The 27281-nt window shown below is 48.3% G+C and overlaps 1 long non-coding RNA gene across 1 annotated transcript in view; it reads right to left on the bottom strand.

Annotated features, from left to right (window-relative positions):
• LOC123454854 overlaps nucleotides 1-27075 on the bottom strand; it is a 64095-nt gene extending 37020 nt beyond the window's left edge. The window contains exon 1 of the long non-coding RNA XR_006633520.1: nucleotides 26628-27075. This is a non-coding gene — a long non-coding RNA (uncharacterized LOC123454854). The remainder of the gene's footprint in view (nucleotides 1-26627) is intronic.
• Between the last annotated feature and the right edge of the window lie 206 nt (nucleotides 27076-27281).

Raw genomic sequence — 27281 nt, 5'->3', positions numbered from 1 at the left:
GGTAGTTAGAGAGGGACTCTGTCTGGACCTTGTGATGTGAAGACCAACAGCGTGTTTTTAAAATGTCTATTCAGTGCACCCCTTCTTTGAAGGTAGACAGGAGTGTAACAGGTTCCCCATGATTAGCCCAAAGGAGTGGGGATCTTAGTGTTACACTTCCTTCTTGCTGAGGACGCTCAGAAAGTCCCATCCCAGAATGATGTGGAAGGTGGGGGTGGCATGGGAGCTAGGGGAGTGTCTCAGGGAGATGGGTTTGATTCCACACTTCAACCCATAGGTAGGTACACTTGATGGGTTATCAGGGACTGAAGTGCGTGAAGGAACATGGGGACATTTGTGACCCATCTGCTCCCTCCCTACACACTGGGTGATGCCAATATCCCCAGCAGTTCCCCACCCCCCACTCCTACGAATCCTAACTATTTTAATGTGTGATTTCTATCTCTGTATGGGGTTTTGTTTTATCATGAGGCCAATGGAAAGCCTTTTTTTTTTTTTTTTTTTTTTTTTTTTTTGCTATCTCTTTGAAACAGATGTCAACCAAAGCTCCCAGCATAGATCAAGGGTAGGTTAAAGGCTTTGAGATGGGTCTGAATGTCCCTTTAACATCATTCCATCTAATACCCAAATATACCTCGAGTCATTACGCTGTTTTTATAAGACACTCTGAACCATATGTTCGGGAACTAATTAAGCATACAAATCAAGCCCTGGGATCAGGTGGCGCTCTGTTGAAATATCTTAACCTTTTATGATTATCTTAATTTAGAGAAAATTCAAAACACGTTCAGAAGTCTTAGAAAATGAACTAAGTAGGAGTTTACTGACTGGCTGCTTTTCTCAATGTAAGGATCCTTTTTTCACCAGCCGGGCCAGGCTGGGTCCCTGTGGAGGATGAAATCCTCCCTCAGGGCTCCCTTGGGGCTTCTGGGGATATGCCTAGATAGCTCCTGGCCTGGCAGGCTGAAGGAGGCTGTATCAGACTTCACCTTCCTTGTCCAGTAACTTCTGTCAGCAGACACCCATGCCCCCTCCAGGCCAGGCAGTCAGGAGGGTAAGGGCACCAAATGGGTTCTGCACATGATAGTTTTGTCTCATTTTTCAATTATAATAAAAGAGCATGAAACAAGTGTTGGGGAGATGTTGTTGCAGTCCATGTTGTTTTGGGGAGAGCCATAGGATGGGGGACTGTGCGGACCTAGCTTCGCATTGGCTATATGAGGCGGAGCAGGGTGACAAAGCGCAGAAGCCCTGTCCTTCCACGTGCATTCTGGATTCCAGATTTGTTCTGCAGATGTGGGGGGAGGAGTGGGGATCTCCCCTCTGCCGAGGTATGTGCTTACAAACAGAGCACCTTAGATAGAACAAGGCCGGTTAGCGTTCATTCCACACCCTGACTGAGCGCCTGCTCGCAGGCAGTCTTCTAGAGGCGCCCTGTGCGTTAGATTGCCCTGACCCTGGTGCCCAGAAAGCAACTCGGCTGTTCCCAAAACACTCTCACTCTCTTTTAAAAAAATAATTTATTTATTTGAGAGAGAGAGAGGCACATAGAGAGAAAGAGAGGATGGGCTCACCAGGGCCTCCAGCCACTGCAAACAAACTCCAGATGCGTGCACCCCCTTGTGCATCTGGCTAATGTGGGTCCTGGAGAATCGAACCAGGGCCCTTAGGCTTCACAGGCAAATGCTGTAACCACTAAGCCTTTTCTCCAGCCCAAAACGTTCCCTTTTTATGTTCCTGGGGCATTTGGAATATGGTTTCCAGACAAACTATCTAATGCGTGGGTAAAAGGTATATACTCTAAAAATGTGTGTGTGTGTGTGTGTGTGTGTATGTGTGCATGTGAGTGTAGCCACAACATCCTGTTTGAGGTAGGGTCTCTCGTTCCTCACTTGAGATGCTGAGAAACTCCCCTATCTTCACCTCCATTCTCGAAGAAGGAAAGCTGGGATTACAAAAGCTCACCACAGCTTCTGGCTTTTACATGGGAGCCGGGGATCTGAACCAGGTATCTCAGAGTTGCATGGCAAGCACTTTATCCACTGAGCTATCTCCTCAGCCCTAAAAGCATGCTTTAAAAAAAAAACTCTTAAGTATCCCAAATTTTGTATGGAACACAATTGTACAAAATAACTATTGAGTGCTTATCAAAAATCCCAATTTAACTGGGCATTAACTTGTTAAATCTTATAAACAGACTAGGAAAAGACATAAACTGATGGAAAATGTGCCTCAACTTGGAGGATACACATGCTAATTTTGGATGTTGCTCCAAGAAAGCAACTTTGAACCAGACTCTTTGCCAATGTTATGTCTCTTGGACCTCACCACAACTCCATGCAGTAAGGCTTGTGAATGAATTGGAACCCGGAGAGGTTAAGTGATGCCCTCAAGGTTACCCAGCTGGACTTCTAGCCCAGCTCTGCTGGGCTTCAAAGCCTGGACCCCTTCGTTGCTACCCCAGTGCCAAGCTGATGGTTATCTTTCTAGAATTCTTCTTTTTCCCAGATTGCCCTGGCTCCTCTCAACTTCTCCCCCCCACTTCTCCACAAATGTTCAAGGAGAGATTCACCCCCGTCAGATCAATGTCACTGCCCTAATGAGAAACACCCCCCAGAACCATGAAGGCCGAGATCTGTCGAACCCTAATGAGAATGGTTCCGATTATGTAGAAAGCAGCCTCATGGTTATTCTAATGTTACAAGTAAATAGAAAACATTTAGAAATACTTGGCTTGGCCTCTTTTTTTTTCAAGTACAGATGTCTGACTCTCTGCCAGTTTGTTATTAAAAATGCTACGGTGGTTTGGGTACAAAGATTGCTGTAAAAATAAAAGCCGATGCACTCCAAGCACTTGTTTTGACTTTGCAGGGAAGTCGGCAAGGGTGAGGTCAGAGCCTATGGTGGCTAACAGTGGCTCTCAACAGGGACCCTGGCATTCAACAGCTCAGTCACTGTCCTGCTGAAAACCCCACAGGGGCTTCCCAGTGTCCCTTAAACCCAAAGTTGGCTCCTGCTGCCTCCAGCCCTAGCTGCTCCCACTCTCCCTTCACTCTCCACCATCTTTTGACTCACTGGGCATTTGCACTTTCTTACTCCCAACCCCAGCTCTCCACCTGACTAGTTTCCCTCCTTCTTGGCCTTCCAAGTTTTTATGAGAGAGAGAGAGAGAGAGAGAGAGAGCATGTGCGAGAACGAGAGAGAGAGAATGGGCGCACCAGGGCCTCTAGCCACTACAAATGAACTCCAGACACATGTACCACTTTATGCATGTGGCTCTATGTGGGTACTGGGGAATCAAACCTTGGTTCTGAGGCTTTGCAAGCAAGTGTCTTAACTGCTGAGCCCCTTTACCTTCCACCTTTGTGAGCAGCTTCTCAGGTGCTCTTCTCGCCCTCCTGACTTCAGCCACTGCTGTCACAGGGCTCTGCTGGCTTCCTTCATTTCCCTGAAACTGAGACCCTCTCTCTCCTTCACTTCTTGTGCACTGTACAGTAAGCCAGAAACCAGCAGTCCCACCGTCTTGTTCGTTCACATTGTCCCCCAATACCTAGAGCAATGTTAGGCACTTGCTCGTTGCCCAACAGACATTTGCTAGAGAAATCTGTGAACTGCTCTAAGTTCCAGGTGCCTTACGCTGCTTCATTCCCTCTGGTCCCACAGGCAAAGGGAAAGTGACAACTCATTTACCCTAAACCCTAAAACTTGGGAAATCCTAAAGTTTTATGAGCCTCGGTTGTGAGTGCAGCCAGGCTTCCCAGGAGCAGCCTCTGAACCACGGCAAGGGGGAAGGCTTAATTGCTACAGCATTTGCCCAATGTAGCTGGACAGGCATCAAACACACAGAAGGGTCGGGATTCGAATGTAACAACATAACATCTTCACTCTAGCACTCCTCCTATTTCAGGCAGATGTGGTGTTGGTATGACCAGAATGGCTCGGGGGTGTCGGGGAAGGGAAGGACACTGCTTAACAACTTTATCTCTTTGTGTGTGGCATTCCCTTCTCACACTTCCTCATGAACCTGCCTGGCATTGGTCCTGACTATTTTGTCGGGCACCCCTGCCCTCCCAGCCTCTTCCTTGTTTTGCGTAGGATGCTCTTCCCAGCCTATGTATATTCCTAGCTTAGTTCCCATGGGGCCTGGCACAAAATTCACAGTCTGTCATCCCCGACTCTGCTTTGCCTACTTCTCCCTCCTCAGAACTCCCTGGGGATTTTGGTTTCCTTCTCCCATCCTCTTTCTCTTGACTCCAGCTTGTCTCCAAGCTGCTATGAAGGGAGGGACTGCGCCTAGCTCGGGTCCCCAGCGCAGCCGCTTTTGTCGATGATGGCTGAGCTCCTGCTTCAGACACAGAGTCTCAGCTTTCAGCTTTGAGCACTAGCAGTGCAAAGTCAGGTGCTGTGGCTGACCAAATCCAAAGTGACACAGGAAGAAGTGACTCAAAGCAGGCCCTCCGTACCAGCACGTGCAGGGTCCCACTGGCCCAAGCATCTAGAAAACAGCCACTCTTCCAATGCTCTATTCAGATGACTCCTCGCCGGGTGGCCAAAAGCCTGAGACAGCTGAATTCCCAGGCACTCTGCAAATCTCTCTCCCTTCCTAACTTGCCCAAATACTTTATTCCACAGCTCTGTCCAAATGACAACAACAAAAAGCCCCTCTGGAAATCCAAGTGCTGACAACTGAACACGTGAGTCAGAGAAGCAGAGTTCCGAATGGAAAGAAGTACCCTTTTATCGCCAGGTAAATGTTGTCACATATATGAATTTGCAAAAATATCTCTCTACAGTGGGTCATAATCTGAGTATGCCTCTTACCAGAGCCACTTGCAGAAGATGGTGACCCGTTTTAGGGAACAGCTGACATACGAAGCAGAGAACCTACCCTCTCCACATGATCTAGGAGATTCGGAAGTGTTCTGCCGGCAATGTGGCTTGAACATGAAACTCGGCGCATGCTTTTGATCTATTCTGTTCACTACGAGCCGACAGGCTAAATTTAAATGTGTCCCTCCTGTTGCAGAATTTGGACTTGTTACTTTGGGGGCACACAAATCCTTCAGGTTTCTATACACATGACACACGGGGAGGTGAACTTGAATCCCTGGGGAATCTTTCTAAGGCTAACATCCAAATGTGGTCTTGGTTAGCTTTGGGACCATCGTCATGTTTTCAACGAGCAATGGTTGTTGGGAAGAGAGCAGTAAAAATGTTTCCCTGAACTCATGGAGGAAACACTCCATCACTGCAAAGTGACACTAATGTATTCTATTAGATTTGCTTATCATGTTAAAGAGCATATTAAAAGGAAATGTTTGGAAGAGGGATGCCATACCATGGGATGATGGATGGAGAATTCCTAATTTGGAAAAAATGTGCTAAGAGGACATGATTGATGTAAGTGACCTACTTTATTTTATAAGAAAGTATGAGTTGCCTCAGGCCCACTGGTACACATATTTGGAAAAAGTTGTTTTTTTTCCACATTAAGTTTTTATTAACATTTTCAAAAGAGCAAAAACACCATAGAAGGGTATAAGTTTCGACTTGTCAATGCAGATGTGTTTGCAGTCATTTGCTTGCTAGAAGGGTTTCTCAATGAGGCAAGTTTCTTGCCAAGACAACACCTGAGAGAGGGAATCTGACACCCCTTTCCTTGATAAAAAAAAAAAAAAAAAAAATGACAGGGAAGGGATTTTTTTTTTTTTTTCTTAAGCACAGACAGACCTTCAGCTACCTGTAGTAAGTAGCAATCTCAGAGTGATTAATATCTTTGGGGCCCCAGACACCTTTTGCTGCAAGCAAATATTGAGGCTGAGTTAACCACTTTTGTTCAACTTTAAATGACAGAGTGGAAAGCTGAGGCTCCATCTTATTGTCAAATACAACTCCTCCCTGGGAAAGCAGGGTGGTACTTCTCAGGGTCCTACAAGGGTTGAAGGCTGACAAAAAGGCTGCTGCCATTAAAATGGTAATGCCAGAAATTGAAGAACCTAGAAATGAGGTAATACTCACTGATAAAGGAAGATTGTAAAGGGGAAGGGGGGCATTAAAAAGGGGAGGTGTGGGTTGGAGAGATGGCTTGGCCATTAAGGCGCTTGACTGCAAAGCCTAAGGACCCATGTTCAACTCCCCAGATCCCACATAAGCCAGGCGCACAAGGTGACACATACGGAAGGTTGCACAAAGAGGTGCATGTGTCTGGAGTTCAATTATAGTGGCTGAGGCCCTGGCACGCCAATTCTCTCTCTCTCTCTCTCTCTCTCTCATAGAAAAAGGCCAGTCTGTTGGGCTTGCCTCCAAAAAGGGAGGGGGGAAGAGTAAATGGAGGGCAGTTTGTTATTTTGACATAATCACCTCAGTCTGCTGCTTACCTTTAGTTCTATAGACTGCACTTCTAGAAATTTCTCTTGAAGAAATAATAATTACGAATAGTCACCTAGATCAAGCTAATAAATAAGGTATTCATTCACTGTGGAATTATTTACAGTGTTGAAAGACTGACTCAACCTAAATGGATGAATGTAAGGGGTTGCTTAAATAAGTTCACATGTGCAGTATAGATGATATTAAAATGATAATACAGAAGAATAATGTAGAAAAAGAGTTATAATATATTAAGGGATATAAACATTATTCATATTATGTTGCTCTTTGAAAAATTATATATGTTGTTGGGCTGGAGAGATGGCTTAGCGGTTAAGCGCTTGCCTGTGAAGCCTAAGGACCCCGGTTCGAGGCTCGGTTCCCCAGGTCCCACGTTAGCCAGATGCACAAGGGGGCGCACGCGTCTGGAGTTTGTTTGCAGAGGCTGGAGGCCCTGGCGTGCCCATTCTCTCTCTCTCCCTCTATCTGTCTTTCTCTCTGTGTCTGTCGCTCTCAAATAAAAAAAAAATTATATATGTTGTATATATCATATGCTGTATATATTCTAGTACTTTTGTTTTGTTTTTGAAGGTATGGTCTTGTTCTACCCCAGGCTGACCTGGCATTCACTATGTAGTCTCAAACTGGCCTTAAATTCAAGGTGATCCTCCTACCTCTGCCCCCTGAGTGCTGGGATTAAAGGCGACCACACCCACCTTCTAATACTTTTTTGTTTACATGTAGATATACATACTTGAGGGACAGTCCTCAAAGGTTGGGAGGGTCTGGGTCTGAAGGGTAGGTTTTACAGGTGTTTGTTTTTTCTTTACTTCTGCATGTTCACATTTTCTACACAAGACACACATTATTTTAGTAACAAATAAAGCAGTTATTAAGTGGAAAATCCTGGAGATGGGACTGATTACTTAATAGAAGCAATAAGAGAGTTCACAAAGATTCCTAGAGACAACTAGCTTTCTTATGTAATAGAATTAACAGCTTAAAAATATAAAATGGAAAATCATTCATTATAGCAAAAACAACACATAAATCACTCTCTAAATTGAAAATACAGTGACTCACCCATGCCAGAAATACCTGTCCTGCTTAGACTCAAGGAATGAAGACTATCAAAGAAACTAAATCAACTACTGCGAATCTGGTTTGAACTCTCTCCCAGATTAGTTTATAAACTTCATACAATTCTGGTAAAATTTCTGACTAAAATAACTGACCAACTGACTCTAAATATTACCTCAGAGAACACATACATAAAAATGACAATTTTTCTAAGAGGTGAAAAATGAGAGGAAACTTGTCCTAATTTATTTAAAAATGTATTACAATGTGTGAGTAATTAAACATTAGACATTGGGGTGTATGCATATCAAATATGCTAATAAATAAAAGTGGAATATAGAATAGAATAATATAGGGTCAATGTAATAAAATATGGGAATCTAGCTTAGGATAAAGATTGTTTTCCTCTAAGTGGAAAAAGGCTAAATTATCCCCAAAGTGGTGCTGGAGTAACTGGCTACTCACTTGGAGAAAATAGTATTTTTTAATTTTTTTGTTTATTTTTATTTATTTGAGAGCAACAGACAGACAGAGAGAAAGAAGCAGATAGAGAATGGGCACACCAGGGCCTCCAGCCACTGCAAACGAACTCCAGGCGCGTGCGCCCCCTTGTGCATCTGGTTAACGTGGGTCCTGAGGAATCAAACTTCGAACTGGGGTCCTTAGGCTTCACAGGCAAGTGCTTAACCACTAAGCCATCTCTCCTGCCTGAGAAAACAAGGTTTTAAACCAAATTCATGCAATATCCACGAGAAAAAAATCCAAGTGTATTAAAGATGGGCATATTGTTTAAAAATTATAAAGTGCATAAAAGGGACTGAGGAATAAAAATTCTAGAATCTTGAGACTGAGAAAGGCTTTTCTTAAAAATAAATAATATAGACCTCAGAATCTAAAATGCAAAGACTGCACTGCTCTTGTTTGTATAAATATCTAGATAATTGGAATGGGAAACACACACTGTAAAGAGAATACAAGCTAAGGTGGAACAACGTTGATAGCAAGCGGTAGATGAAATGCTTGCTATGCAGTCCTTTTGAAGGTAAGAAAAAGATCATCACAAGCAAGAGGGCTGGGGTTCCGTTCCCAGCAGCACAAGACAATAAGGCTAAGCAGTAAAGCAAAACAAAAATGAAAAAGAAAGAAGGAAAGAAAGAGGAAGTTGAGAAAGGAAGAAAGAAAGAAAAAGAAAGAAAGAAAGGAAGGAAGGAAGGAAGGAGGAAGGAAAGAAAGGCCATCATTCCAATGGGAGAACTGGCACCACCTAAGCAAGCTGTCTACAGATGAAGCAGATCAGCACTAAGTATGGCGATCATCAAACGACCTAGAAGCAGAACAATAAAAACAGCATTTTTAGTCACCACTGTCAAAGTTTTAAAAGCGTGTTGAGGGTGTGGAGAAACCGACTGACGTAGTGAAGTCATCTCGGGGAATTGACTCTGAAGACTCACGGGGTGCAGCCGGGCAGGCTGCATACTAGGAGGCTGAAGGAGCCAGAACTATCCTCCCACAGGGAAAGTTTCAGGGTTATCGACGCCCCTGAACTGGGGAATGGTCTATCTTTGCACCCCCCGCTTCTGTTTAAGCACCACCCGTCTCTCTGCGTGTGCACTTAGGATTGTTTGGGTAAAGGCCCTTCGTTGGCAGCAGGATGGGCGAGGCACCTCCCGGTTGACTTTCTCAAACTCTTCTGTCGGATTTTAGCTTCGACGATCATAAATCATTATTATAATAAAAGAAACAATGCACAGCTGATAAATCTGCCCAGATAGGTGGAGTGACTTGCCCAGAGTGGACAACATGTGAGGACATGAAGAAACTCAGTCTCCTGATGCCCAGGCTATGGGACTCCCTTGCAGCCCCCTCTTCTTACAAAGGAGGCCTCAGGATGACATGGGCTCTCCACCAAAGGATCTTAACAGCACCCTGAAAATCCCATTCCTGTGCACACCATGCTAGGACATCTCACACAGAGTATGGGAAGGGTCTTGGAGGGTCCAGGTGGAGGGGGGTTGTGAATGGGAAGGAAAACACATCTCTTCTAAGTACACGATGCCACCCACAAATTTGAAAGTGCCTAATGCTTTGTTTCTATGAAAGACCTTGGAGGATCTTCTGAATTTTCATGATTCCCATTTTACAGAAGGAGAAACTGAGGCTTGTGAGTTTAAGCCATTTGCCTGATCCACAGGACTAGAAGAGAAGGAGAGGTTAGATCAGCTTCTGCTTTTGCCCATACTGTTTTTTTTTTTTTTTCCCTCTTTTGGGTCCCCACTTGATATTCCATTTTCCCTACCAGTAGCATTTGTGTGAGGTAGTCTCTAAGGACCTGGAGTCACGTGGCATGAAGAAGGCCTCTATCAGCAGTGTGTGTGTGTGTGTGTGTATGGGGAGATCAAAGGAGAACTCCGGGTGTTAGTTCTCTCCTTCCACCTTGTTTGAGATAGGGTCTCTCTTGTTTTTGCCATAGGAACGGAGCTTCTGGAAGTTCCTGGCCCTGCTCCCATTGCCATAGGCACTTCGGGATTACACACTTCACTTTGTATCTGGCTTCACATGGGTGCGGGGGTGGAAGGGATGGGACAAAAGCCTTTAGCCACTGAGGCAGCCCCTCAGCCTCCACCTTTACTTTTCGAACTAAGGCACTGAAGAACCAGAGGCCAATGGGACCCAAGTGTGATGGTCAATACTGATTGCCAATCTGACAGGTTCTAGAATCACCTAGGAGACAAAGCTCTGGGCATGTCTGTGAGGAAGTTTCTAGATTGAGTTGACGGAGGTGGAACAATCTACCTTAAACGTTGTGCACGGCAACATGCCATGTGCTTTGTCTCCAGCTGAATAAACAGGAGAAAGTGAGCTTTGAACCACCATTCCTATCTCTCGACTTCCTAACCGTAGATACAATGTGACCCTCACCTGATGCTTCCTTCCATGGCAGACTGTACCCTCAACGGACCTCCAGAATAAACCCTTCCTTCCTTAAGCAGCTTTTGTCAGGTGCTTTGTCACATAATAACAGTACAAGTGACTGATACACCCACAGAGCTGGAGGCAAACTGCAGAGCAGTGGAAGAGTGTGGCCACACTTCTGCTCCTGCTTTCTACCAGCGTCACCAGACATCCTCAGCCACATGGCTATGCCTTGAGCAGCTCCATACACCCAAGGAAATCGGGCCTTGTTTCTGTCCCCAGCCCACTGACAGGTGCCTGTGAATGCATGTATGGATCGTGGCCTCCTTCCATAACTTCCCATAGTAGAAATCAGAAATTTAGAACTGGAAATGACATTACAAGCTCTACAGTCCTGTTCCCTCACTAGGAGACCTAGAAATAGCAAAGATTTGCCCAAAGTCACAGAATACATGGGCTTTCAGACATCAGCCAAAGTAGATTGGTTTGGCTCAGGAGGCAGAGGGAACCCTACTGAGAACCACCTCCCACACTAGAACCCCCACATTGATTTTGCCAGAAGTTCAGCCGCCTCTGGGAGGGGGCTGATACTCTCATAATGAAGTCATATCTATCGCAAAATCCTTGGGGCTACTTCACTGTTGAAATAATTACATGTGTCTCAGAACTGGGAGAGCAAGGGTTTCTATCCAACATCCCATGATGCTCTTAAAAGAGGTTTCACTATAAACTGCAGATGGCGTGGGGAGAGGCAAGCTTTCCAAGCCAGGGTGCTATGTTCTAACTCCACCTTTTATGTCTTGGCATCATCCCATCTGTGTGTCTCTATCACTGTATAGGCATATTAAAGAAACATTAAAGGAGATTAAAAGAGTAGCAGTTGTCGCCCATAATCAAACTGCTATAACTACATCAGTTACCTGCCAATGTCTCCTTGTGTAATTGCAAATGCAGTAAGTGAATTCATTCCCATTGTCAGCAATTAAGCAATCAAGACGTACACGCTGCGTTCAAAGTGCCCAGTCCTCCTCAAACTCTCCAGGTCCCTTTTCCTCTCCAGAGGCCATACGGTTGCCAGCTCAGCATGGATCTTTCCAGAACTTCTCTCCAAGTTTCCATCTCAGCATATACATGTACCTACATACCAGTGTATAAATACATGGTCAAACAAACAAGGGGTGTTTATTTTAAACATTAACGGTATCATATTACGGATTGTTCTAGAACTCCCACCCCTTAATCTGACTCGGAGTTCTTTTCATGTCACCATAGAGAGCTACTTCAGTTTTTGTAAGTAGCTACGCCATTTTTTAAAAAGATTTTAAAAATATTTTACTTTTATTTATTTATTTATTTATTTATTTAACAAAGAAAGAGGGAGGGGGGAGAGTGGGCGCACCAGGGCCTCCAGCCACTGCAAACAAAATCCAGATGCGTGCACCCCCTTGTGCATCTGGCTAACGTGGGGCCTGGGGAATTGAACCTGGGTCCTTTGGCTTTGCAGGGAAACACCTTAACCTCTAAGCCATCTCCCCAGCCCTACACCATTTTTTTTGTAGCAAGGAACCATCTTAATTTTATTTACTCATCCCCTATGAATAGATATGCAAGTTGTTTTTAATTTTTCAGTAGTCCAAACAAGGACTATATATTGTCATTCATTCTTAAGCTCTCTACTTTTCTCCCAGAGTCACCAGTCCTTTTTTTATGCCAGCAAACTGTCTTGCTGTGGAAGGTCAGCTCCCTGAGGACCGAGATTTTGCATTTTCTCCTTTTACATCCCGGTGACTCGTACTGTACCTGGCTCCACATATGTGCATGGACAGTATTTATTGAATGACTAGCTGACCATCAAGGGGAAGAGATCATTGCAAAATATTTTTACAATTAATACCAGTTAAATGCCTGTGCTTTACAAAGGCATTTTGACTGCCTAATCGCATTCCGTACTCAGAACTACAGTTTGAGGCCTCTTGACTTCCTGATAAATCATGGACTGAAGTCAGGGCATAGGAGTGCCAGGCAAAGGTTCAAATCCTTGGTGAGACCTTTCTATGTAAGTCCTTGGAGAATTTGCTTAACTTCTCTGAGCTCCAAGTTTTAAATTTTCACCTTTTTTTAATTTTAGAAAGGTTTTAGGGCTGGAGAGATTGCTTAGTGGTTAAGGCACTTGCCTGCAAAGCCTAAGGACCCAGGTTCAATTTCCCAGATGGACAAGGTGGTGGTGCATGTGTCTAGAGTTTGTTTGCAGTGGCTGGGGGCTTTCTAGCATGTCCATTCTCTCTCTCTCTCTCTGTGTATGTATATATATATGTGTGTGTGTGTGTGTGTGTGTGTGTGTGTGTGTACACATATATATCTGTCTTCCACTCTCAAATAACTAAATAAATAAAGCATTTAAAAATGGGTTTTAGAACAGAAAATGAGGAGGGTACACACACATGCATGCACACAGGCACTCATACACACCTCTTCCCTTAAAGCGCCTCATGACAATGAAATGTGTTCGTCCTTGACACAAACATGATGCCCAGCATTCAGTCAATAAACCAGTGCTCCCTCTTGTCTCTCGTTCAAAGGTCACTTCTACCTGCTTGGAGTCAGTCACCAACTCCCCCCTTGCTACTTTTAACTTCAGGAACACCTCTGTTTTCCTCAGAGAGTCTTCTGGAAGATTCATCTTCCTCCACCCCTAAGAGTTTCTTGGCAAGAATCACAGGAAGCATATGCTTGTCTGTGTCATTTAAATATACCCACAGCCTCCCCTGGGCTCGTTTTGTCTGGACACTGATCTCCTTAAATGATCCTTAGCTGTGCAGTGCCCCAGCTAGTTCTTGAGGGCCAGCACTATGATTGACTGACTGCACGTGTAACTGCAGGTAAATTGCAAATTTACTTACAAATGTTAAATGTTCCACATTGGTGGGATGAATAAATGACCCAAACTTCCCTAAATACCTTATTTTAGGGCTGTGATGTGGTTCAGTGTGTAGAGTGCTTACCTTAACCTGTAGGAATCTCTTCTGGGTTTGGTCCCTAGCATCATATGAAACTAAGTGTGCCGTCATTGTAACCCTGCACTTGAGAGGTGGAGACAGAGGGACCTGAAGTTCAAGAGCATTGCAAGATTATGGCCAGACTGCTGGACTACATGTCTCCATTATAAATAAATAAATAAATAAATAAATAAATAAATAAATAAATAAATAAATAAAATCTGATTTTTAAATGATTCCAAGCTGAACCCACTCTGCTCACAGAGCCCTAGTGCCCAGGTCACCCTGGGCCAGTCTCACTGTCCATGGCTGGTTTGAGGCATGGCTTCTCTTTCTCCTCCTGTGTGTGCAGTGGGGATGGGTAGGTTATGTTTTCACTTTCCTTGCTGCTGAGTCAGACACACCTCTGGCAGCTCCTCTGCTGGCTCTGCATGGCATTTACCCTTTCTCTCTCTCTCTCTCTCTCTCTCTCTCTCTCTCTCTCTCTCTTCAGAATTGCAAGTCTTGCCCATATTACCTCCTTCAAATAATCTGAAGGTCAAAGCTAGTTAATCAGCCACATTGGTGATGGGGAAGTTAAAAAAGTTAGGCTCCCAGACTAGTGACACAAAGAGGGCATCTCTCACACGTATAAGATTTGATTTCTGGGGCTGGAGAGATGGCTTAGCAGTTAAGCGCTTGCCTGTGAAGCCTAAGGACCCCAGTTTGAGGCTCGCTTCCCCAGGTCCCACGTTAGCCAGATGCACAAGGGGGCGCACGCATCTGGAGTTCGTTTGCAGTGGCTGGAAGCCCTGGTCCACCCATTTTCTCTCTCTCCCTCTTTCTTTCTCTGTTGCTCTCAAATAAATAAATAAAAAGAAGCAAAAAAAGATTTGATTTCTGGTACACATGTACCAAGGTGGGCTTCCTCTGCTAGGCGATGAGCCCCTTAAGGGTTGTTATCATGGGAGTTTTGTTTTGGATATCAAATGCCAACCTAATAGATCACTGAGGTGGGCAGGGTCTTGCTCCCTTCCTCTCTCTTGTTCTTCATGGTACACAATCACTGCAACTCAATATATTTACGTTCCTAGCAAGCTTAAAGTGCTGGATTTGATCGGTCAGGATCTAATAGTTGGATGGCATCTTAAGCAACTTGTGTGATACTGTGTTTGCCAATAACCTTGTGACAACCTTGTCAATGCCCGTTAGCGACTAGAAAGAAAGAGGGTCTGCAAGTGAAAGTCTTTTATCTTCCTGACTCAGTACAGGTTGTGGATGAGCTCCTAGCAACCCCATCATGGAAAATGCAATGCCTGGGTCTAGGCCAAAGCACCCAAGGACAGGGAATCTGGCAACATGGGGAGCCCCGGCAGGTCTTAACAAGACATCGCCCTTTGAAGGATGCAGCCCTTCCAGGATTGACCTGGGCTGCAATGAAGAGGCCAGCCAGTCACCCCCCACATAAAGCCCCGGTGTCTTGGTAGCTTGTCTCTGCTCAGCACATGATGGGCTAATAGCCATGTTTTTTGGCTTCTTTTTCACCTGCCCAGTTTTGTCTTTTGCTCTAATATTTCTCAAAGGCTTTTTCCTTTCTTTTTCTTTATTAAGACATAAAGATTAACAGCCAAAATACTTACAGTCTTGAGTTTGATGAGGTTTGGCAACTATGTGAATCCATGTCACCATTGCCCAGAAAAAGACAGGGAACATTTCCAGCCCTGTAGAAGGTTTCCTCGTGGTCCTCCCCAGTCAACCCTCCTCCTGAGTTCCATACCCATCTGTGAGTTTTGCTGGGTATAAACTTTATGTAAGCAGAATATCATAGCCCATTCCTTTCCTTTCTTTTATTCACTAGGACAACAATAGCAAAATATGTTGACATAATCCAATTTCTTTTCTTTTCCAAAATGTCATAAGTTTACATGTCAAAATGCTGGGCAGTGGTGGGTGGTCTCTGAGTACAGGGAATTTTGGTAACTGTTACTGACTAGGACATGAAACTTTACAGATCATTTTATAATACGAGAGGGGAAGAAAGCTTTCACCTATGGACGAGGCTCCTGTCGAGAAGTGAACGAGTCAGGTATGTCACTCTGTGATCACGGCCTTCTCATGCTATTTCCTATCAGGATTCTTGGTTATCTCTTGGGACATGAAATCATGTGACCAAAAGGATTCCTCCTACCTAAAACTTTTCCCCATTAGAGCTCAGCGAAGAGGAAAACCATGTCTAAAACAAAGATTAGGTGTTAGGGAGATGACCCAGTGGGTAAAAATGTTTGCAGCCTAAGTATGAGGTTGTATCCCCAGAACCCATGGAAAAGCCAGATGCAATGGTAACCATCTGTAATCCCAGCTCTCCTCTAGAGAGAAGGGGAGAAAGGGACCAGCTGCCTCACATAGGCAGCGGTGAACAAGAGAACTTGAAAGGTAAAGCCCCATAGTTGTCCTCTGACACACCTGTGATATGACATGTGCACCCCCTGCATGTGCACACGCGTGTGTGCATGCACACATGCCCACGCACACCAGTCACGTACAAAAATAATAAGCTATTTTCAAAACAACATACGCACACATGTTTTAAAACCTTAGCTGCACATTTGAGTTTTAGTGGCATGTATAAGGCCAACTGAAACACAGACAAGCAAATGATTGTGCGTCAGGCTGATAAACTGTGGTCTAAGCATATCATCTGACTGCACATCGGAGAAAATCCCTGTCCTGCATCCCGGTGCTGCCCCGCAGTACACACGGCGTACACACGCACACACACACACACACACGCACGCACACACACACACAGAGGAGGAGGGTGCGTGGTATAAATGTAGAGCAAGTTTGGGATCCTGAAGTAAGATTTGTAGGAACACATAAAACAAGAAGAAGGGAAAACAACTTCACAACAGAACCTGAAGCCTAATCCCATTGGCTAAAAATGTGTGGTAACGGACAAAACCAAGAGGTTTGAAATGGGCTGTTGGGTGACCCTAGGGTTTTGTGCAGACTGGGTGGGCACTTGTCAAACTTGGCAGCCTCATTGAGCCCGTGTGTGTGTGTGTGTGTGTGTGTGTGTGTGTGTGTGTGTGTGTTTCACAAATGGGATGATAGTGGCAGCGTGCATGTCACAGAGCTGGTGAGGGAGGTGACATGAACATGGGCAGGTTCTTTGTAAACCAGCAATGCTGTCCACACACCAACTGTTTCTTGGCTCTGTTCTGGTGAGGACATAAGATTCAGGCTCTGTATTCTATGATCATTGGTTTTGGGGGTGAGGGTGTTATCTCTCTTTTTTTTTTCAATCTGTATGTCTTTTCATCCTCAGTGGGGGAGGATAGAGGGCATTTTAAGGTGGGGAGAGAAAAGAAAAGCTGCTGGGACTGCTGACTCGGATTTGTAGCTAGCTAGGTGACAGCCAACATCTCAGTCCCTCAGTCTTTTCATGTGGAAAATGGGAACTGCCTTCAATGGCTTTGATAGATTCCAGATCCCTGGGAGGTCTGGGTGAGGCACACCTTTGTAATAGATGCTGATTGAGCGCAGTGGCTGGAACCCGAGCCATCAGAAACAAGAATGAATACCCTCTCACGTGAGAGGCCCTGGCAACTGACAAGAAGTAAAACGGATCCTATCTTTGGGTGCCCTGGTGCACCAGCCCTTTAACTAGGGCCATGGGGCTCAGAACAAGGCTCTGATGTTTCCACCATTAAAGTGTTCCACCATGCTGATCAAACGTGGGTAAGACGAAATACCTGAATGGAGAAAATGCTACAGACAGCCACATGTGCCTGAGCCCAACAAGGTTACACTCCTCACTTGGCAGGCTTGGTTCAGCAAAGGCTGTGTTCAGACTTTCTCCAGACAGCCAGGCACAGATATGACAGACCAGGAGGGGACTGTCTGTTGTTTTTTTTTTTTCCTAAACTTTTTATTTTTGTTTATTTATTTGAGAGAGAGAAAGAAAGCGAGAAAGAATGGGTGTGCCACAGGGTCTCTAGCCACTGCAAAGGAAGCATTCGCCACCTTGTGCATCTGACTCATGTAGGTACTGGGGAATTGAACCTGGGTCCTTAGGCTTGGCAGAAAAGTGCCTGCCTTAACCGCGAAGCCATCTCTCCAGCCGGGACTGTCTGTTTTCATCAACAAGAGGGCACTCTCCTCCCTCCTGTTCCCTCTGCTTCCCTCCCCTTCTCCAGCTCATTTTCACGATACCTAAGAGCCTTTCCAGGGTCTGAGCTGCTTATGCCAGCAACCAGCAGACACTCCTTTTTGGCCACCGAAACCTATTCCCTTCCCCAAATCTCAGAAGCAGGCACAGAGCCTCCCAGAGCCCTGGATTTTGCTGGCTGTATGGGCAAGTAAATCCACTGGTCTCAGTTTTAGCCAAGTTTCACTGTTTCCTGGTGTAAGACATTTTGTACCAGGTAACCATTTGGAAGAGAGGAGCTTTTAAGAAATAAGCAAGCTGACTCACACTGTCTCCTCCTCCTCTAGCTTCTCAGTGGGGTCTTCATCCTCCCAGCCCCACTCCAAGTTTCCTTTGAAACTTCCAGGCCTTTGAACTAGCTCTTCTGTTCAGACCGTAGTGTCCAGGGCCCTTGTCATCCCTGACGCTTTGGGAATACCTGACTCTCTCTCTGGCACCCCATGCCTCGCCCCTATACACCACCTGGCCAATCCTTGTGCGGGGCTGACCCTTGTCCGAAATCCCTGCTTGATTTCCCTCTGTCCACCTGGCTCTGCCCTTCTCCTGGAAACTCAGCACTGCTTGTTCATTTTACCCCAGTCACTATGAGCAGGCTGGCATTGGAAAACCCCTGAGCCACGAGCTATCTGACCCAGAAGCCTGGTTTCCAGGCTCCTGCCTTCCTAAAGCACCAGGACCTGGGCAGCTTGTCACCCAGAAGCCCAGTTATATCTGACCTGAGAAGCCTCCGTGAAGTCCCGGATGCCTCTGTTGAGCATATGCTTCACTCCTCAAAGTCATTTTTAATTCATGACATCACTTTGGGGGGCCATCAGATCAGAACCTCAAATAGCCACTCTCAGAACCACATCAACCACTGAACCCTAGAAAGGAGAGGAAACTGCTCTTGGGTCCAGAGCATTGTCCCCTCTGTCCCTAAGGAAGGGACCGTTTGAAAAACCACGGGGAACAGCTGCCCCTCCCAGCAGAGATACCCCTGTCCAGTTCTCTTCTTATATCGACTGTAGCGGGTCTCAAAGTGGTTTTGATTAAGACCTTATAAAGTTACACGAAAACAATCAAATATGTGCTTACAGGGAGATTAAAGACTACTCATATGTAATGTAAATATATATCCAGAACTGTGTGGGACATTTATAATGTATAATAAAACATCATATAAATAATATAAAATAATATAGCAGCAAGATGTTATACATCAAACAATACATGCTGAAAACATATTATATGGTAAACAGTGCATAATACAAACGGACCATGTATGTTGTAGCTCGTGTGTATAAATATCCAAGACGCCGTACCTGCTGCACGTGAAAGGAACAAGGGAAGCTCCCTTTGTTCCCGATGTTCTGACTCCCGCAAGCGCTGCACCTCCAGGCCTCACCCTACCCCAGCTCCCCATGGGCCCACCGCGTCTTCGAGGTAGATGAAAGGTCCCAAAAGACCAGTTCTTTATTGGGGTAATGGAGTTAGCAGATTATCTCTTACAAGGGTCAGACTCTAATTGGGGGTAGGGAGCAAATTTCGTACATGACACGGGAGGGCATATTGGGTGTCTGGTCCCTAGAGCACATGCCTAAATGTCTGTCTCAGACGTAAAACAATTTAATGTGCCATTTTCCAACGCGGCCATTTAGAGGCAATTTGAAATTTGAAATGGATCTTTATGTGCAAGTCCTGAGCGCTCTGGAGGCCCTTTAGGGCTGTGGTTGGAAAGGCAGTTTGGAGACCCTCAGATGGCTTGCGCAAGGGAGCCGATTCAAAGCAAAGCGAAGCGCGTAGTTAGAAATTTGATATTAACCGCGCTCTCTCCATAAAGCCGATTAATAATTGCTGCTTGCGTCTACTCTCCCTAAGCTGGGGAAATAGGAGAAACATTTTGACAGAAAGTTACCGGAAAGAGTGACATCCTTTAAAAGGAAGTGTATCAGCGTCCCATGTTGACTGACAGCCTGAAACAGTGAGCGGGAATTATTTTACTCCTAAATTAACTCGGGACTGGCGCCTCTGCATCGCTTCCAAGACGGGTGTGCGTGCAAATCGCAGGCTGTTTGCTGTTTGGGTGGGAGTTTCCAGAACACCTGGGCAGAATTCTGAGCCCCGGGGTCGGAGCTAAGGTCACTTGCAGGCAGCGCGGGGGTCCGCGGGCAGCCCTGGGATCCCGGCCGACGGCAGCTCTGGGGCGCGGGACCATTGGCAGCCCTGGGACTGCGGGGAGATGGCAGTTCTGGTTCGCAAGGGCCGCTGGCAGTCCTGGGACCGGGCCGACCGCAGCCTGGGCCGCGGGGCCGCGCCAGCAGCGTTTATTTGCAATCGCTTTAACTCTCGGTGGCTGGCTTCTCTCGGAGCGCCCTGCTGCGGGCCGAGTGTTAGACAAGCCCTGTCGTCTGTGGCTCTCACCTCAGAGTCAATATTATCTCAGATGGGCACAATAGACTGGAATGAAAAGCTAATATTGAACCACTGCGGTCCCTGCCCGCGCTGCGCCGATGCCACCCTTTGTGGCGCAGTCCCCGGCGGCAAGCCGCAGGAGGCCCGGCTAAGCGAAGGGCGACGGCGGCGACGCTCCCACCCTCTTCCGCACTGGGGGGACTCAATGGGGGGAGTCAACGAAGGGGCTTGGGAGGCCCGGGCAGGCTGCTACTCCGCAGGTCCCCCGGGCTCATCCCGGTTTGGCTGGCGGCCTCCCCTCCACCCGCCCGCGGGAAGCCTAGGGCCGCGCGGGAAGCGGGACGCAGCGCATCTCTGAGCCCCAGACAGAGGCGATGCAGATTGGGGGAACAGGCCTAATGAGTTTAACCTGTGGGTGCGAGGGTCCCCCATCCCCAGGCGAATGCGAATGTGCTGTGGAACCAGGACAGCTTGGGGACACCAGTCACCGGGGCTTCGTCCCCGTTGCCTAGCCAGGCTGAACCCTAGCTTGGTTTCACCACCAAGGCAGCTGCTCCGAAAGGAATGGGGTCTTCAGCGTGCGCGTGACCCTGTGTGCACGTCAGGGTGATCTCCCAAACTGGGCCCACTCTTGTGGCTCTGTGCTAGCGGCCCCGTCCACGAGCAGATCCAAGGGAAGTCCAGGCTGCACCTCCTTTTCCCACCACCCAGGGTTAAAACTGCTCTGGGGACACCGGGAGAGGTTCAATGACCCCTTTGAGTCTCCCAGGGGAGTGACATTGGGAGAGTGTTCTGACTTCAGTCAATCCCCAAGCAGGCGAGCTTCCCTCTCGGTTCTGAATTCACAGATCAACAGGCACCCCCGCCCCCCCCCCCGCCACCCCCCCCCCCCCCGCCACCCCGCTTAAACCTTCCAGTCCTAACCTCTAAGGCTTGGGCCAGCAGGAGGCAACTCAGAAAGGAGAAAGAAAATATGGACTGGAAAAGTGACCTTCAGGGCAGTGGGGGTGTGGGTGAGAGGGTGAGTGCATGCTTTTAAAGGCCAGTTACTGCAAGAGGTAGGGCAGCCTGAATGAGTCTTGAGGCCTGGGCTGAATTGCCCCCCCCCCCAGTGGGTGGGAGAACTCTTCTCTGACCTTTCAAATTGGCTTGGGGGTAGGTTCTGGAGACTAGGTGGACAGACGAGACTGCCCCCAAGGTTCCTCATGCAGTGACCACTGCGCATCTATGGCCAGGAGGTGGCGGCACAAGGAGTGGCTTTGGACAACCCCCCAGCCTCGGTTTTCTCCCTGGAAAATGGGCACCGTGGCTGCTTCTCTACTTCAACAAACCAGTGTGTGAGGTGCACTGAACTCGTGGCTGTGAATGAACTAAAAACTCCACGCAGGTCAGAAGAACTGTTAGAGCATTTCTAACTCTTCCCAGAACCTTCCCCAGCTTTCAAATAATTCCCGGAGTAAAAACAAACAACAGTAAACAACAAAACCTGAAGCATCTTCCCTTCCTTAGGTGGCCACGATCCCATTTCTGGGTCCAGCCCCCACCCCACCCCAGGCCTCCAGAACATGGAGAGGTTACAAAAAGAAAAGCAGATTTGGTCCTTGAGGGGGGCGGCTGGGTCTCTGCGTTTCAGTTCACTGGAAAGGTGGGGGGAGGCTCTGCCGTTCTAAGGAAGTGTAAGAGTCCTTCTCATTTCCAGTTGTCATTAAGGAAACCATCCTTCCTGGTAGAAAGCATTCTGGAACAAAAAGATGCCAGAGTGCTGGGGGAGGTGCGGCGAACAGCCATCCCATCCTGGCCCTGGCTATGCCTCGGAGACACTGTTTTGGAGTTACTAGAAGGGATGGTCACACTCCCACCATCAAGGTGACAGAGTTGTCGCCTTGTCTGTTCCTGCTTGGTCCTACTCTTTCATTAGAAGGCAATCAGTGAAGAACTGGGGATACCAACCTCCACCCCCGCCCTGCGTGCCTTTCATTATGTCTTCGTTTGCAATAGTGAATCCGGCCTGCTGTGTGCCGAGTTTTGGTGAAGGAGATAAAGCTCGAATGTCCTGAGTGTGCCTTGTGGTGTTTGGGACTGAAAGTTTGGGTTTCAAAACTGATGGTCTCGCGAGACCCTGAAGTGCACAGTTTCGCCTTGACTTCGGAGGACAGCACGTGTTTTCTGCAGCCAGAAGCCAGGATCAGAGAAAGACACCCTTCCTCCAAGGGCTCTCCGCTCCCCTCCTCCGGGGTATGCGCTTTGCGAAGGTAAAGGCTCCGGGATCGTCTTAATATCACCCGGGATTCCAGAAAATCCTACACTGGTTCCACGACCTCACCTGAGGGGCAGAACCTGGCTGTCCCGAAAGGCTGGGATCCGTATGGGTCAGGAGGCAGGGCAGGTCATTAGAATCCAATAGCAGTATCTTTCTTGTCCTGTGACCGTGGCGCTAGATTCGGTCCCTTCACTACCTGCGCAGAAATCAAGGGCCACCTTCCTCGGGCCTCCTCCACGGGCCGCCAGAGGGCGCACATCTGGTAAGAGCTGCACTCAGCACCCCCAGTTCTTCCAACTCCTCCCCCGCCTGCACCCCCCCCCCCCCGCTTGACAGTCATGGGGCCCGTTCTCTGAGCCGCTGTGGTCGGACACGGTGTTTGGGGACTTCACGCATGGAGACGTGGTAGCCTGTGCGCAGTAGCCGGCCACCTCCCTGGCTTAGATGGTCACTGCCGCCAAGTCCTTCTTTGAGCAGACACTCTTTCTCCTTGCCCTCTCCAGAAGCAACTCCCGCGAGGACGAACCCTGGAACGAAGGCGACGCCGACGGAGGGTGTTGGGACATATATCCAAGCCCTGTTCTCCCCGTCGAAGACAGGAGTCTTTGGGCTTCCTCCTCTGGCTTAGATTGCGATCTATGAGGGTCTTGGCAGTAGGGTGCAACCCCTAAGCACCCTCCGGGGGGCAAAGGCTTAGGTACTCCGAGGGTTTCGCGCCCGAGCGCATCCCTAGCCACTAGGCGCCGCTGCGCACACACCAATCACTGGCCTGGGCCGCCGCGCCCACTGGGCTGAGGACTCTGGGGAGGACGCCAGAAAGGGATTTACCATGATAATTTTTTTTTTTTGAAAAATGTTTTTAAGGTCTTAATTCTCCTTCTCGTTTTCCCACCGCCGCCCTGAGAGACGTGAGTGACTGCAAATCGCAATCACCGTGAGTGGAAAGACTTCTTAACCCAGCCTGAGGCCGTCCCATCTCAGGACATCTGCTGCATGCCTGGGGCCACGAATGGGGTGTCCTCTTCACCAGCCACGGTACCTCCCACGCGCTGTGACCGCTGATATGCAGTGGGGCTCAACGCCCTGGCACACCGTGCGCGATCCAATTCTGCCTGCACCCTTACACGGGGCTGTGGCCTAACAATGACTGAAGGGCCATGACCGCTCATAGGGAGCCAAGCCCACCTACTTCTCAACAGCCTTCAAGACACTGACGCCACCATTTTCAAGTCAGGCAGGCGAAGTCACGCAGGTCGTGACTCTAGATAGCCCTCGGAGGGGGACTGCGTGAGACCATGCACCCTCCCCAAATACCACTCTGGCCTAGCACCCAGGCACGCGCGGAGAGCGCTTCATTTGCTCTTCTGAGAGCGAAGTCGTTGCCGGAAACTAGTTATCTGAGCTTTGCAGAAATCTCTGCCCTCCAAGGGTACCAGGGAGTCGAGTCCAGGCCTTTCTCACCCCAGTATCTCCTGAAGGAAGTTCATGACCTTTAGGGAAGCACCCGGGGAGCCAGGCAGGAGTGGTTCGAGAACGACTTTTAACTTGTTGGTACAACTTGATTGTTCACAGTCTATGAAGTCCTGGCTGTGGGCAGATCATAGTGACAACATCCCTAAGAGGAGCTGACTTATTAACTCACACTGTGTACCAGACGCCGTCTGAACACTTTTGCTGATCTGTTCCAATAAACCCAAGGCCCACGGCACTCTTATTTGTTCCCATTGGAAGGGACAGAAAACAGACAGAGAAGGCAGGGGACGTTGCCCAAAGTCACAGTTAAGCCACGAATGCAAGCAAGCCTGTTATAATTACACACAGAAAAGTTTACACTTCGTACTATTTAGCTCTATGGGGTTTTCAAACAACCGTGTAAGCACCTTCAGTGGTCACCCTACCCTATCATTGCACCCCGCTGTGTTTTACACCGGACCAAATGAGGAGCACAGGGCCGCCCAAGGTTATTCAGTAAGCGACGGATCAGGGATTAGAATCTTCAAATGTGTCGGCCAGTCCCCTGCCTGCACAGTGTGATCCCAGAGTTCACAGTACGTAATGTAATCCAAGGCAGCTGGGGGGTGAATACTGGGCAATGAGAGGATGCCCCAGAGGAAAGGCACAACTACCCAACCAAACGCTCCCTCTTCAGGGCGGCAAGGAACAAAGGAGGGAAACCTTCTGCAAGGCCCCAAACCCGGAGTGCTGGTGCTCAACGGGCTATGGATTCTAGGCCAGACTGGAGCACCCTGAACCCCTGGCGCGGCCTCTACTGGCCAGGGTGGTTAATGAGTTACTCCGCTAGTTAATTCCCCCACACGTTGGGGCCAACGTTACCAACCTTCGCAGTGCTCCTTGGGCTGGGCGCATGTATTAGCATAGATTATCAGATGGCTGCCAGGGCCTGCATGGCCCCTGATTCACTGGAAGCAGCTTCTTCTGGAAGAAAGAGCCCCAGAACCTAGCCCCAGAGTGAGGCCCTTGAGGCAGAGAAACCGAATGCCCGGCCTTTTTTTTCCCCCAGAAAAATGTGGGCACTAAATTCACTACTCCTGTACTCTTGGCCACCTGCCAGCCACAGGGAGCAATCATGTCCTTCGAAGGGCAATTTGTAAGAGGTAGGTGGTCTTCAGAGGGCATCACACAACTGGTCAAATGTCCCTGCCTGGGACAAGAGGATGAGGGCCCAGTCTCCATCCCCTAAGAACTCTTTCCCAACACATCTGGCCCAAAGAGGTCAAGGGTTAAGAGAGGACCAACTACACCTGAAACAGGAAAGGCTGAACATTCACACCCATGTGGCTGTGGGAGGGGGGGTGTCTCACTTAAGTTTCCCAGACAGAAATGGAATCCCCTGGCCCTCAAAAATCAACTATCAACATGTCCTCAGCCAGAATGGCTAATACGAACTGGTCAATAAACAAAGCGCTGTGCTTGGGCTCATGGGCTGGGCAAGGCTTTCAATGGCCCCGGTTTGAACCAGAAGAAGGTCTGAGCTGGAGACACTTTTGAGGGTGGAGAGATGGTGCAAATGTAGCCTTCAAATGAACCCTCATTTCATGGAGATGCCCAGACTCTTTGGGACAAAGCAAGACCACCTGGAACAAAAGGTAAAACCTGAGGCTAGTGGTACACAGCCCTGAAATCTCAGGCAGGGGACAATTTTCCCAAGTGTGAAGGTCAAGCTGTCCTGGGTCACATGCTTGAGCCCAGGGGGTGGGGGGAGAATCTCTCAAAGTGAGGACAGCAAAGATGGTTCTTGTGGTCTCCCAACTAATCAGCTTGGAGCCCCCAATACCAACAGAAGATGTTCTCAACACCCCCTACACCAGTACCATACAGCAAATTCGCATCGCCACATGCTGCAGCAGACAAAACCAATCTTGGGGCAGCCAAAAGAGGAGATCCAGATCTGATAGAAAGGAACTGATAACTGGAGAGGCCCAGTGCACACACTCAGCCCAGACCCTTGGCCAAATCAGGTGGCTTGCAGGCTTTCTCTGGTGAACTTTTACTTTTCTCTCTTCCAGATCGACTTCACCCTGGTCTCCAGAAACCTAGTCTCGGAACACAGGCATTTCATCCTTTTTAAGGTCTGGGAGTAATAGACTTTAAAGGACACCAAAAAAATTTTAATCATTAATTGTAAACGTGCAAAATACCTGCTGGTACTTCACTTTAGAAGAATGTAATTTGCAAAAGGGGGGGGGGAGGAAAAAAAGAGGCGGCTGATGAATAGATAATAGATCTTTAACCACCAATAAACAGAGAGCAGCTCCAGCAGCCTGGGGGATGTGATCATAATTATGCCGTGGAGCGAGCCAATGAGGACCAGAGAACTGGGCCCTAAAATCATCCCAAAACCTAAGGCGAACTCGAAAATGCGGACAGGGTCTAGGATCGGAGACGAGATCCGCAGTCCCACGTTGCGAAACCTAGGTTTACACGTTAGCCCAGTCCTGGGACAACAGATGTAGTGCTTAATAATAGCAATAAAAACAATTAATAATAAATGACAGCAACAATAATAACAACAGCAATAACGACAACGGGAACGGCGATGGTAACACCACCTTAGCCTTGCCTTGACCTTAGACCTCCCAAACCCGAAGGAATTTTTTTTGGGGGGTGGAGTGGGGGAGGCAGTGAATACCCTGCCGACAGAGACTGTGAGATTTTTAAATTGGAAGCCTACTGCACGGCGAGGTTGGTCGCTGCAGTTTCCATTTGCAAACGGACAAGCCGGGTCCGGGACAGCGAGCGCGCCGGCGACCCTGGGACCTCCAGGCTCCGCGTGGCTGGAAGGTGTGGGAGGACCCCACTCCCCGCGCGCCTGGGAAGCCTCGGGCTATTTTTTTTTTCTGGGGGTGGGGATTGGTCTAAGCGAAGGCGTCTATAGCCTTGGCCAAGGCACCAGTTCCCTCCCGCTTACCCTCGAGGTCTGGTGTGCCCGGAGCAATCTCAGCGTCCCCGACCCAGGCCCGCCGGAGGACCGCGGCGGCGAACTCTGGGAGCGAGGACTCCCGCACGTCTGTCGGTCCTGCAGCTCCGGCGAAACACGCTTCTTAGGATCCGAGGAGCCTGGGCAAAGACGGAGCGGGCCGGGGGGACTCTGCAGGGACCAGGGTGCCCCGGAGGGAGTGGTGTCGGTGGAGGAGGCGGTGGCTGAGGGGGAGGAGGTGGGGAAAAGAAGAGGAGGAGGAGGAAGAAGAGGAGGAGGAGGAGAAGGAGGAAGAGGAGGAGGAAAAGGAGAGGAAAGCGGAGGAAGAGGAGGAGGTAGAGGAGGAGGAGGAGGAGGAGAGAAGCGGCAGCAGGCGCCGCGCGATCGACTGAGCCACCTCGGAGCGCGGGGCGACGACGCGGAGAGGTCGGGGAGGCGACGGGAGGCACCGGCGGGGCGGCGACGTCGACTCCGTTCCACTCTCGGCCCAGATCCAGGCCTCCGGGTTCCCAGGCGCTCGCCTCCCTCTGACGCACTTTAAAGAGTCTCCCCCCTTCCACCTCAGGGCGAGTAATAGCGACCAATCATCAAGCCATTTACCAGGCTTCGGAGGAAGCTGTTTATGTGATCCCCGCACTAATTAGG

Source organism: Jaculus jaculus, chromosome 1 (assembly GCF_020740685.1).
Source record: "Jaculus jaculus isolate mJacJac1 chromosome 1, mJacJac1.mat.Y.cur, whole genome shotgun sequence".
NCBI classification, from domain to species: Eukaryota; Metazoa; Chordata; class Mammalia; order Rodentia; family Dipodidae; genus Jaculus; species Jaculus jaculus.
This window is presented reverse-complemented; position numbering and strand designations above follow the sequence as displayed.